Source organism: Vicugna pacos, unplaced genomic scaffold (assembly GCF_048564905.1).
Source record: "Vicugna pacos unplaced genomic scaffold, VicPac4 scaffold_103, whole genome shotgun sequence".
Classification (NCBI taxonomy): domain Eukaryota; kingdom Metazoa; phylum Chordata; class Mammalia; order Artiodactyla; family Camelidae; genus Vicugna; species Vicugna pacos.
Genome location: NW_027328783.1, coordinates 2,519,185 through 2,531,581, shown reverse-complemented (window position 1 = coordinate 2,531,581; position 12,397 = coordinate 2,519,185). Strand labels below are relative to the sequence as shown.

The 12,397-nt window shown below is 39.4% G+C and overlaps 1 protein-coding gene across 1 annotated transcript in view; it reads right to left on the bottom strand.

Annotated features, from left to right (window-relative positions):
• The window catches only part of LOC140694718 (uncharacterized), a 204,121-nt gene that overhangs the window by 184,931 nt on the left and 6,793 nt on the right, over positions 1-12,397 (bottom strand). The window contains exons 3-4 of the transcript XR_012070307.1: positions 10,150-10,259; positions 9,856-10,040 (exon numbers count right to left, since the gene is read on the bottom strand). The gene's annotated coding sequence lies outside the window, so the exon portion shown is untranslated. Of the gene's footprint in view, positions 10,041-10,149; positions 10,260-12,397 lie in introns of the transcript that reaches the window.

Genomic DNA, 12,397 nt, shown 5'->3' with positions numbered 1-12,397 from the left:
GCCTCTTCATCTTATTGGTTTAAAATCACTATATATATATTATATTTGTATATAAATTGACGGCCATATGATGGATTTTTAATTTGGAAAAACTTTTTAATTGGTGAAAGTTTAAAGAGATCTCATTATAAACAGTTGTTTTATGGTTTCTATTAAAATCAAGTTTAAATGTAGAAAAATATATCTAATGGTTAACCTAAGAACTTAGTTAAAAAAATAAAACTGGTTTGAAAAGCTACGTTTGTGTTTTCCTTTCTGATAAATGTTTCTAGATATGCTAATAAAAACTTAGAATAATTAATGTTAATTAGGTTGAATAACTGGAAAAATGATTGTAAAAATGTCGAAAAAAAAAATAAGTGGCTTATCCCAAAAGGATAAATATTTTTATATGGTTATTTTGAATCAAATAAATAAAATGGACATTTTTGGATTTACATACAGGGTTTTGATACTACACAACGTAAAGTTAAAAAAAAAAGGGCCAAAGAGTTCACCTACTCCCCCCCAAGATTAAAGTTCAAACAAGCCCATTTTACTTACCACAGTTTGAAATATATGTATATATAGACTGAAATACTTGATCAATTATTGGGATAACAGACCAATTAATGAAATTAAAAACTGAGAAGTGCCTAAGCTCTTTGGCTGAATCTTGGGCATCCTAGAGACTTCTATAAAATTATATACAATGCACACACACACAAAAAAAGGTTTCTGGCACTTCTTCTAGAAATAAGAATTATTGATTAAACTTAATAAATATAAAAATTAAAGGTATAAGATTTAATAAAATTGAGATAAAAGTTTGTGAAATTGGTATATTTAAATGGTCTTTATACAAAACTTTTGCTTGTGTTGTGGGATACATATGTTTAAGAGGAAAAACACTTCCCCTTCTTGGTATTATAAGGCTAGGCACATATCTGTCCCTCTGAAAATATTAATTGAACAAATTAAAATAAACCAATATAGTTACATAAGCCGTCCAAAATAATGTAAAACTAAAAACTAATTTGAGTGGCTAATAAAAAAATACAGGTTTACCCTGGGTTTAACTTATAACACAAGGAAAAGAGATCTTACTAAATGCCTTATGCAAGTTTTGGAAGACATATTTAAGTAAGCCTTAAAGTTTTAAAACATGGAATTCTTTGTTTACAGCTCTTCTCACTGATACAAAAATGCCATTTAAGGAGATAAAATACGGCCTGGGTGAGAGAGCAGTTCTCTGGGGACCTGGAAGACAGTGTCTTTGTCTTGCACATCAGAAATATAAATACAACAAACAGTGACCTAGGACTGAGTCTAATTAGCTCAACGAAATAAACCTTAAGGCCAAGAAATTTTTGGCATATTAGAACTCAGAACTCTGAAGGGTCCCTCAGACATTGTGAAGAAATTTTAACTGTCTGTTTCATAAATAGTAAGCCTTAATGATTTGAGCAAGCAAATTCAGCTTACTCCAACTATTATTATACCTATCTTATAAGTAAGTTTTAAAGTGAAGCTATGAGATCTCTAGCATTTTTCTGATTATAAGCCTGTGTACACATTATAGAAGTGAGATATTTCTACTGCTAAAGAAAAAAAATTCAAAGTCATAGAGCTCTGCTTAATTGACGTAAAAATATAAGAGCTTAAACATTAAGTATTTTTAAAATAACAACTGAACAAATTGACTTTCAGCGTCATGTGAAATGGAAAATATTCAATATTAAGATAATATTTGATATTGTTTAGTTTAAGTATGTTCTAATAAATATAGACATCTTTAAAGTCATCAATATTATGTATAATACCTTTACTGTACCTAGGTTTAATGAAAGTCAAATAAGATCCTGTTATATCTGTTGCAGATTTGTCAAAAAAAAAAATAAAAGTAATGTGCTGTGGTAAAATTTTAAGTAAATTATATGCAAATGAGATGAGAGCTTTGGGTAAATATTTAAAATATATTTTTAAAATGTATGTTTAAGATAATCTCTAAGTGTTTGGTATCTTTAAATTCTAGTGTTGTGCTAAATTAAGTTAAATGACAAGATTTTATTAAATTGCTATGCCATTTTCAGATAAAATAACATTGAAATACGAATTACTTAACATTTAACTTCCTCTTACAGTGAAACTAAAGGTATATAGAAATATTAATAAATGGTTGGTGCCACACTGAAATAGTCTCTATTAGTAAGGGAATGATCTCAGTATCCTAGGAAAGTAATATAAATGCGTAAAGGAAGATATAAGAATGGAATTATATTTTGTTAATGAAAAATAGTGACTTTCTCCTGAACCTGGTTACTTCTGAATAGAAGAAAAATAAGGGACACACTAATATAAGTATAGAAAGCTGTGGAAGGCTTGTGGAAAAGGAACCCTGAGGGAAGAGTTTTGTACATGGTCAGAATTGGCTAAGTTTAGAAACAAATTGGGCAACGTAAATGAATCTTAGAAGTAAGCTGGTACAAGATTAGAATTGTTTTTCTCTCTGTTAAGAGGAAAAAATTTTCTTAAAATGTTAATCCTCCTTCAGTAACAGATTGTAAAACTTCTTATACCACTTAGCTGATCTGTTCTGCCTTTACTTTTGACGTATTTTCTTGTTAATGAATTAGTACTACTTTACAGTGATCTATATATTTATCTGATCAAGTGTTCTGAAATCTTTCAAAAAGCTCCCCAAATATAAAATTCTAATTAATTAAATAAAAATTAATTTAATTAATTAAAATTCTTTTAATCTCCAGTTAAGTTTGGGATGCTACAGAAGGCCCCTGAAACATCCCAAAGAGAGATTTTTAACTATAAAGTTTCATTTGGCATTTTAAATAACATGGAATTGTCAAATGAATCATAAAACTTCTAAGGTTATATTGAATGAGACAATATTATTAATATAGATATTGTAGAAATTATATGGACTCCCTAAAATTCTGGTATATCTGAAATGTTACCAGTGATAATTATGGGTATAGTGAACAGATTTCTTTATTGATTATAGTGTAACGGTGTTTAACCATGCTTTTAAATCTTTTGTCATTTATAGACAGTTAATTGTTTTCTTCTGATGGTTTTGCAAAATGCTTTCTCTTCAAGGAGACTTACTGATTTCTAATAAATTTCACACTATAGCACTGAACTAAACTGGGTAAGACATTTTAAAGTTCTAATGAAAACTCTCATTAAAAGAATTAGTTACATGGGACTGATTAACCTGCTGAATATGGTTATAATTTTTGATATTGTTTGAAATACTACTGGCTTTTAACCTGTTTCCCAGACGTAAAGAATCTCTTCTCCTTAAGCTAGTTATGGTTCACAGCAATTTGATAAATTATACCTATGTAATCACACTTGGAACACTTATCTTTTCTCTCTATCTGATCCCTCAAGAGACTAAAAACACTTAGGTCCCCAGTGGCTCTATCAAACAAATTAGGGAGATCATCTCCTAACAGATATAGGAGTATAAAGATATTTTAAGGATTTTAAAGAGAAAAGAATTTACCTAAATCTGTAAGGCAGAAACCCATGAAAAGCCTTGACGTGTCTTTCTTGGCCTTAGCAAACCTTAACATTCTACCCTGAGACTCCGTATTAAAATTCCAACACAGCCAATTTAAAAAAGCCTATATGATCAAATAATCAGACTTAACTTGTAAAAAATTAATCTTGATTTGGCTATATTTGAGAAAACTGAGGGTAACTTAAGAGAGAAAATAAATTATATTTTAGTGGATATTAAATTCTAGTTTTGTTAATTGAGGTCCATATTTACTAAGACACTTCCCAGATCATTCCTTGCTGTTATGTCACATTACTGTACGGTTTAATTGAATTATGAAAAGGATACTCTAGGTTTGTTTCTGAAGCTCAGAAATCTATCCTTGGGTAAAATTCCAATGCCCCATGACCTGCAGCCAGGGGATTATACATACTGCAACAGGCATGACTTAAAGAACTGTCTCCAACCTGAATGGAAGGACCCTTTTTCAGGTACTCTTTACCAGACCATACACACCAAAGCTGAAGGAAACGGAGTCTCGGATTCATTTCCTATCTGAAACAGCCCCTGCAGTGCACTGGCCTATCGAGTGCTGCTCACCTTAAAACAATGCCCAAATGGAGAAAAAGCTACCAGACCAGGATGAGAAGAAGACGACATCTGAGCCAGACAGCTGACCCAAGACACCGGACCAGGACTGTATACCAATTACTTTGATAATTTCTCCAACCTTTGATTATGAACTACTCCACTTGTCAAGTTTATGATAAATTACCTATGTCTAGTACTTCTGTGTTACCTTGGTGGGTTTCCCTACTCCAAGGCTCTAATTAGATAGCCCTCAGAAACGTTATTCTAAAAAGAATTTATAGTTCTGTTTAGGCCACTGTTGATCTTACAAGGTGGGAGATTTCAACTGGCCAATTAATACCTGCTCTGACCCTGACCATAAATATGAACTTTCTCATAGGATCAAACTCAGAAACACAAGCAAAATTTTAACCCAAAAATACAACTTCTCGACTATTAAATTCTTACTCGTGACTTTATTAACGTTACTAGCTGTATTACTTATACCCTGTCTATTTTATAAAATTGTTGTCTGTTACATTTCCCAATGTGTAACTAGGCCCACAAGATTGATGATGGCTAAACATCTTGAAGAAACAGATAAAATTTATAACCCTGAATAAAATAAATATAATAGTGTGATTCTAGGTATGGGAATGAGCAAAGATGGGTAAACACTTTCTGTATCATAATAGACTAGAAAGACAGGTGATCCAGAGAACTTTTAGTATCAACAGGGCCTGACAAAAAAAAAACTTACACCTTGAATGGCAACTTAGAAGATTCTTCACCTGAACTAGGAATGAGCCATCCTAGCACCGTGGGACAAAATTGGTCATGAAATGTCTCTCAAAATATTGGTCAAATTTAGGACCAAGTGGGAGCACTGTGAATGAAAATACTACAATGTGCATGAAAATACTGCAACCATGACAGTAAACAAAGAATGCTGAATCCGAGTCATCAGCGGCTGCTGCCAACCCCCAGCGAGTACATGCCTACAGCCCGGCCTCTCAGCCACTCACAGTGGTGCCCTCTGAGCAGACTCACAGTAAGAAAGGACAGGATACTGGCCCTAGATAGCCAGGGGCTTGCCAAAGGAATGAATTCAATGACCCAAATGTTTGCTTCTCACCATACATAGAAAAGCAGTAAATACTTGAACTTGAGATATCTGGTTTTCTTTAGATAACAAGCAATATTTTATTGTTCCAATTACCTGGTCTTTGTTGTAAGCTTCTATATATCCTAGCTCCTCCCCTACCTCTTGGGAGCAGTCCCTCAGAGTGATCTGAGAGGCTGTCATCCCGGCTCGAGTCCTCCAGCCAAATAAAACAAAGCCCTTAACATATAGGCTGAACGTTTATTTCAACGACGTTCCAGAATAGACACAACTCATCAATTCTGTAATGGAACACACTGAATCAGGAACCAAAGCGTGTTTTAGTCCAGAAAATCTCCAGGTTCCTATTTCTTCCTGTCATTATACAATCCCTCTAGAACTCATTAATTTGCTGTCTGCTCCTCTGGCAACAAAACTCGTAGAAGACTCAACTCAGCAGAGCACCCTAATGGGGAGAACACCCCGCAGAAGCACTGCAGGCTGCCTGCCCTCCTGCATGCTCTGCTGACCCTTGGTGTCCTCCGTGGAGACCAGGCCAACAGAGCTGTTCCTAACAGCTACAAATTCACACACGTTAAATAAATCATTTTATTTTATATGATATTTTACGTATATACACATCTCTGAAAACAGCTTTGCAGAAGCTCAAATCTTCAACATCAATCCCCAAAGGCAAATCCGGTCCCCAAGGGGAAACAAGACTTAAGACGACGCTAAGGCCTCCAAAGTCCTCTCAAGGACCGTCAACCAAACTGCCTGCAGGTCTGCAGCTGCAGGCTGTTACATGTCTGCTTTTAAAGCAACCCCTTCCTGCCCTCGGGTATTACAGTGTCCCTCTATGCCCTCCCGTCTCAGGGTAAAAGCAGCCGTTGCAGAACCTTTCAGGGAAGCACTGACAGGAGTCGACAAAGAGGATCAGAGCTAAGCTAATACTTCTGATGACACGACCTTGTCACTGTGTCACTTTACAGATGAAGATATATATAGAGAGAGGTGGGGTGATATTGCTCAAAGTCACACAGCTTATAAGTGGCAAAGTCTATAACTCTGCTCTTCCCTTCGGCGTGACGCCCCAGCTGGGACGCCCACAGAGTTGTCTCATGCCTGCCTGAACAATCCTCTCCTGTCACTCATAACCCACCACAGGGTCTGACCCTAGCCTGCCTTTTCAGCATCTATTCCCTCCAGTCTCTCAGGAACAAGGCCGTTTGGGCCACTGTATGACTTCCGGCTCCCGGAAACATCAGTGCTCATGCTGGTCTTGCCTGTGCATCCGGCCCGCTGCTCAGAGGCTCTTCCTCCCCTGCAGGAGTACGTTTCCACTCTCCGCAGGGACACCTCCTCAGGGGAGCCCTCTTCTCGCTCTCAGCACGGCAGGGCCACATCCCGAGCTGCCCCATTAGGACAGTGTGCGCCCAGGTCTGTTAATCAGACCAGCAGCATCAGAGCTAGAGATTATGCCCGGGCTACACTGCAAAACTACTGCCCGCCACACAGCCCCCAGCCAGCAGGTCACCTGGAAGTCACAGCAAGTGCCCCACCCAATCCAGAAGCCTCTTCATTTGCCAGCATCGCTGATGACTGGTTTCCAAACTTTGGTCAGTTTCGCACAAAACATCACCTTCAACTGTGAAGCAGAGGGTTTCGCTTCTGCTCCCCATCCTTACTGGTAATGTCAAGGAAAACAAAGAGGCCTTTTCTCAACACTTTTATAATGACACCCTCCCACCCACAATACTCATATGCTCAAGAGCTTTGGATCCACGTGATTTTCTTTCCCTTATGATAAGCGGCTCAAAACACTGCGGGATTCCTTCTATTTAGAGGGTATTTGTACTCAGTTTATCGGCTTTAATCTGTTTTTGTCTTTCTTCAATATCCCTAGCAGTTGCCACCTCTTACTCCCTTCAGCAGCCTCCCTCCCAACATCTACTCTAGGAAATCAGCTGTGATGAGGGGCCCTGGGGCAGTCACAGACGATGCAACTAAGGCAAAGAGAGGGTCCATAATTTGCCCGAGAAGATCAGCTTCAACCCCCAACAATGTGTGTCACGTCCCTGTGTTTAACTCTTATGCTAAGCAAGATAACTTTTTGTAGATTATGGTTATAAACAGATGAGGTATAAAAATACATACAAGGACACACATCTACTCTAAGATGCTCACTAACTCCACTATTTTGTTTCTACTTATTTCTATTAAAAAATATTAATAACCTCTGCAGTCAGTATAGCAAAATGTTACTGGGCTTTAAATCCAGAATATAGAGGTGTTAAATGTGTCATTACTCATACTTATTTGTATGTTCACAATACAAAATTATTTGAAAGTCCCTCTCACCTCCCCCTACTCACTAGTGGCTCTCACCTGAGCTCCCAGACCACACATCTAACAACCTTTCACTTTACCCACAGCTGAACTCATCTGTTTTCCCCCAGAACTCCCTCTGCAGCTTTCCCTCCTCAGAGCACAGAAGGACCATCATTTACCTCATTAATCCACCCAGAAACCTGGGCCTTACTCCATCCTGCATTCACAGCCAGCCTTCATCCTTTCCTTTTTACCATCTAAACATGCCTTCAATATGTTCGCTTTTAAACACTGACCGTCCCACCGCTCAAGTGGAAGCCACCAACACTGCCCACCTGGGCTCACGAGTCTCCTAAGTGGCCCCACAGCCGCTCTCCCCTACTTGAGACAAATGGGACTGTGCCACTCCCGCGCTTTTTGGACTCTTTTAAGACCCACTCTTCTTAGAAGAAACTCCAAGTTCTTCACCAGGTGAAAGTCTTTGCCATGAAATTGTCTCCTCAGGGAGGGCAGGACCCGCCCTCTCCCCTCGGCCCCGCCCTCTGGCAGAGCATCAGCTTGGGAGGACCTGCTGAGCTACACCAGCCTGTATTCCAAACCTGGTCTGAGTTCTTAGCAAACTGCTTCACTTATCCATACAATTCCAAGGTAAATTAGAAAGATTTTAGATATTGAGCTAGACTATTGATTTTGGGATTTTGCACTAGCAACCTGCAAGGACATGTTCTAAAGATTCTGTCTTCTTAAAACCACACCCAGGTTAAAGGAGTATTTGTGGAATGTCTTCGGAGGAAAAGGGACTGTACTTTTACAGGCTTTATGTTTTATAACATGAACAACCCGGACAGGGTCACAAATGGAACCGCCTCACAAGTGACAGAAGACAGGTGAGAGGCACAAAGCAACAGGTTGCAAAGATGGTAAGAGTAAACATGATTCTCCAACCCCCCCAAAAAATTTTTGAAACAACCAAAAATTCTGAATTTTAAAAGTAAAAGAGTATCATATAGAGAAATGAAATAAATAATGCTCTTCATCAGGGTTTCAAGATCTCACTCCAGAGTTTTTAGCAGGCCATACTGAATCCTAGCACAGAAAAATCAAATGGACTTGTAGTGAGAAAGTTCCAGGAAAACTGCAGTAATTCCTCCACTTGTGTAAGGACATACACTCACCTGCTGAAGGTGAATGTAAACCGCATTCTGGATGAATTCGAAAGCTTCCAGGCTCCGCTTCTGGATGCCAAGGACATGGACAGCTTGGAAGCATGCTTCTAACTCAGTCACCGGCATTTTTACACTGCAGGGGAAACGGAGGCACCCAGTCAAGAGCAGAGATGTTCCTGTCGTGTCTCACAGGCCGTGCCTCGGGGATTCAGTGCCCTGCAGCAGCCCGGCCCCAGGCAAAGACCAGCAGCGTTTTCCACCCAAGCAGGAGGGGCACTGTGCTTGAGAAAGCCCATCTCCGATGGGGGCAAGAGGGGCTGGTGGGGTTCAGTGAACCTATAAATGCCCACAGAAATATGCCTGCATTCATTCAAGTGATGCAAACAACTGTAGCAGGCTATTTAACAAAATTTCAATTGTCAGTGGAAATTTTGCCATTCCTTTCCGCTTGTCCCCTGCACTCTGAGACAGGCTTAGGCTCTCTTACACCTGCAGCTCTGTGCAATAGTTGTGAAGTCATTTTACTTTACAGATACCACGGTTCTGCCCAGGGTGATATCCAGCCCAGAGAGGTGGCCCAGGCCAATTTAAAGCTATGTGGCTTGCGTGCAGGGACAATTACAGGAGCTGGTTCCGGAGCCAGGCCCCTCCCCACCTCTGCTCCCCTCTCTCCCGAGGCCCCGCTGCCAAGCACTCAGGCTCCGTGATCTTAAGTCCTACTCTTCTACTCTACTCCAAACCCTTTTCCTTTTCTTTTTTTTCCCTAATTATTCCCAGCTGGAGTGATTTTTCAATCTCAATATCTGAAAAAATTCCTGCAGCCGAAAAAGAGGTCTCCAGAGGTCAATGCCCATATGCTAGTTCCTGAAGAGAGCCCCTGGCTACGGGGACCCTCACCAACACTCACGGGGCATCAGAGATGTTGCAGGGTCGGCCACCCCCTACAAGAGTTTGCTGTCACCCCAATGCCTGCACAGCATCCCTGCTCACAAAATATAGTTGGTACACTTATCGGTTATTAAGAAGCAAAAATACAAAATTGCTCATATTTCTTACTAATATTATCTATGAAGCTGGAAACGGAATTGTAATAAAATGTAACAGTTTTTACCCTATGTTAAATCTGTTCCTTTGAGTTTAAACCTGTGCCCTGTTTCCTAGGCTCAGACTTGGTAGCTCTGCACCATTTGAAAAAGAAAGTTGCCTTTAGCCTGAAATCTGCAGGAAAGCCTATTCTCCTGGCCCTGATCTTTAAAAATGTTAGCTCATCTGCACTTCTGTAGAGATGGCAAGTTGCATAATAGAGAATAGCCTTTGTTTTTTTGGAGGTTTTACAGGGGTACCATGATTTGATCCACATGGACAGCTGCAAGAACAGCGGATTCAAAGGACAAACAATTCATAAAGCAAGAAGTATGCAACAACCAACCACAACCCCCCCCCCTTTTTAGTATAAAAGGAGACTGAATTCTTACTTGGGGAAGATAGTTCTCCAGGACATCAGTCTGCCGTCTTCTGGGTCTGCCAGCATTGCAAGTGAAGTCACTATTCCTTGCTCCAACACCTCATCTCCCGGTTTATTGGCCTGTCATGTGGCGAGCAGAACGAGTTTGGACTCGGTAACAAAATGACTGCATTGGAGGTAGTATGTCTCCAATGTTTCCTCGTTTCCAATATGTAACATGCACATCATTTATGATCTAGTGCAAATAATTCATCAAAGACAACCACAAAAAGAAACTATACTCACCTAGCTATCAACACTGAAGTCACAACCTGTCAATTTTATATGATGTTGAACAACACAATGGAAAAACCTAACATAGGGAGTTGATTCCACGGAAATAAAATTATTTCTACTCCTTCAATACTTTTTCTTTTCTTTTCTATTTTATTTTGTTTTGCTTATTGAAAGGAAAATAAAAGTCAAGTCATTTTATTTCACGTATTTTTGTTATAGCTACATTCTTTAAATACTACAAAGAGATTTAAACTGCAAAAAAAATTGTTCATATAATAGTATAAAGATATATACACAATCAATGGGGATTAGGAAAGGAATGGACATTTACTAAAAATCCACTGCAATCTTGTCTTTTACAAGCATATCCTGGAATATAAGCTGTATGATCCAGGGGGCCCCACCCCCATTCTCACTGTTGAGTCCCTTAGCAATCAACTACTAAGGCACCAGCATAGAACCATGTGATCAGTATTTTAGGAATAAATTAGGGAATTAGCACATTCAATTCTAAAACAAAAACCCTAAAATAAATACTGAACTTATTTACAGATAAAGAAAATTGGAACCAAAAACGTAGTTATTTCCCCAAGGTCACAAAGCTAATAACTGGTAAAGACAAGATTTGAACTCATCTGCCTGATTCTAAAAACTAAGGTGGAAATCCCATTCGACTGGGGAGGGTCCAGCAGCAGAGCCTATCACCCTATCTTTGTTCAGATCTAGCCTTAGACAGCCTGAGACAGCACCCCATTCCTATGGAACTCGAGGGCAAATGATAACAATAAGGATTTTATATCCAGTAGTTTGTTAGGTCTCATTTATATAAAGTGTCAGCAGGTCAGCAGAAAAACTCTGGAAAATATGAGTGGGTCCAGAGCTTTCTGCTGATTAGTAACTCAGTCTCTCAGGACATAGTGACCTTCCCATGAGAGGCCTCATGGACATAAACTAAAGGCAGCTGAGCAATGAAAACTAACAAGAACCTGGAACTCAAGCAAGAAGGTTCCCTGCCATCCCCCACCCAGTTGCCTCTTCACCCGCGTGGACACGATGGCAGGAGACCCAGATTCTTGTCCAAGTTACATCATCATGCATTCTCATCCATAATAATGTATGACTCTATGCCGCCTTATGTCCATTAAAACTCAAATATGATAACACCAATATCTCAGCAGAATATCTATGTCTCCACTTCCTGTCTTCTAATAGGAGAATATTTTTATGGACAAAAAGCAGAAATCCAATTTAAAAAACCATGCACGAAGCCAGGTGAAATTCTGCTTAAGAGACTGCTCTCACGCTGAGTAAATGAAAACTCAGAAAAAGTGGCCCTTCTCCCTCAGTAAATGGGAGGTAGCCTGATGTGTGTGTGTGTGTGTGTGTGTGTGCACGTGTGTGTGTGTGTAAATCAAATACAATGAATTCTGGGATGTGTACAGTTTTTTTAAGTCACTGTCATTTCATGGGAATGAGCCAACATTTAAATAATTTGAATCTAGTGTTCTGAGAGAGTCTCGGGCTCTTGGTGGAGGAGGTGAAAGGGGAGAGTGAAGGAGGAAAGAGGTACATGAAGCAAAGAAGTAAGAATACTGCCAGGGAAAGGCAAGACGTTAGTTTTGTTCTTCCTTGCACCACATACAAATTAGGGACTCGCTTTCTGCTGATGACTTATCGAGCACTGAGTTGCAGGAGAAGAGGGGACAGCTCATTGCTCACTGAGCTTGTGACTGTACGTGGCATCTTATAGACACAAATCATTTACCCTGATCAAACACTCTAGCAGCAGGCTGTAATTCTTCTGTTTTGAGAGACAACAAAGCAGGAGTTCAAACAGGATGCATAACTTGACAAAAGTCAGAGGTCCAGTAAACTAAAGAGGATTAATTCAAACTCAGATCTGAATGCAGAGTCTGATCTTCCCACTCCCAGGACTGGAAAATCCTTAACACAGGCTCCCCAGCTCCCCTGCATTGTTCCTG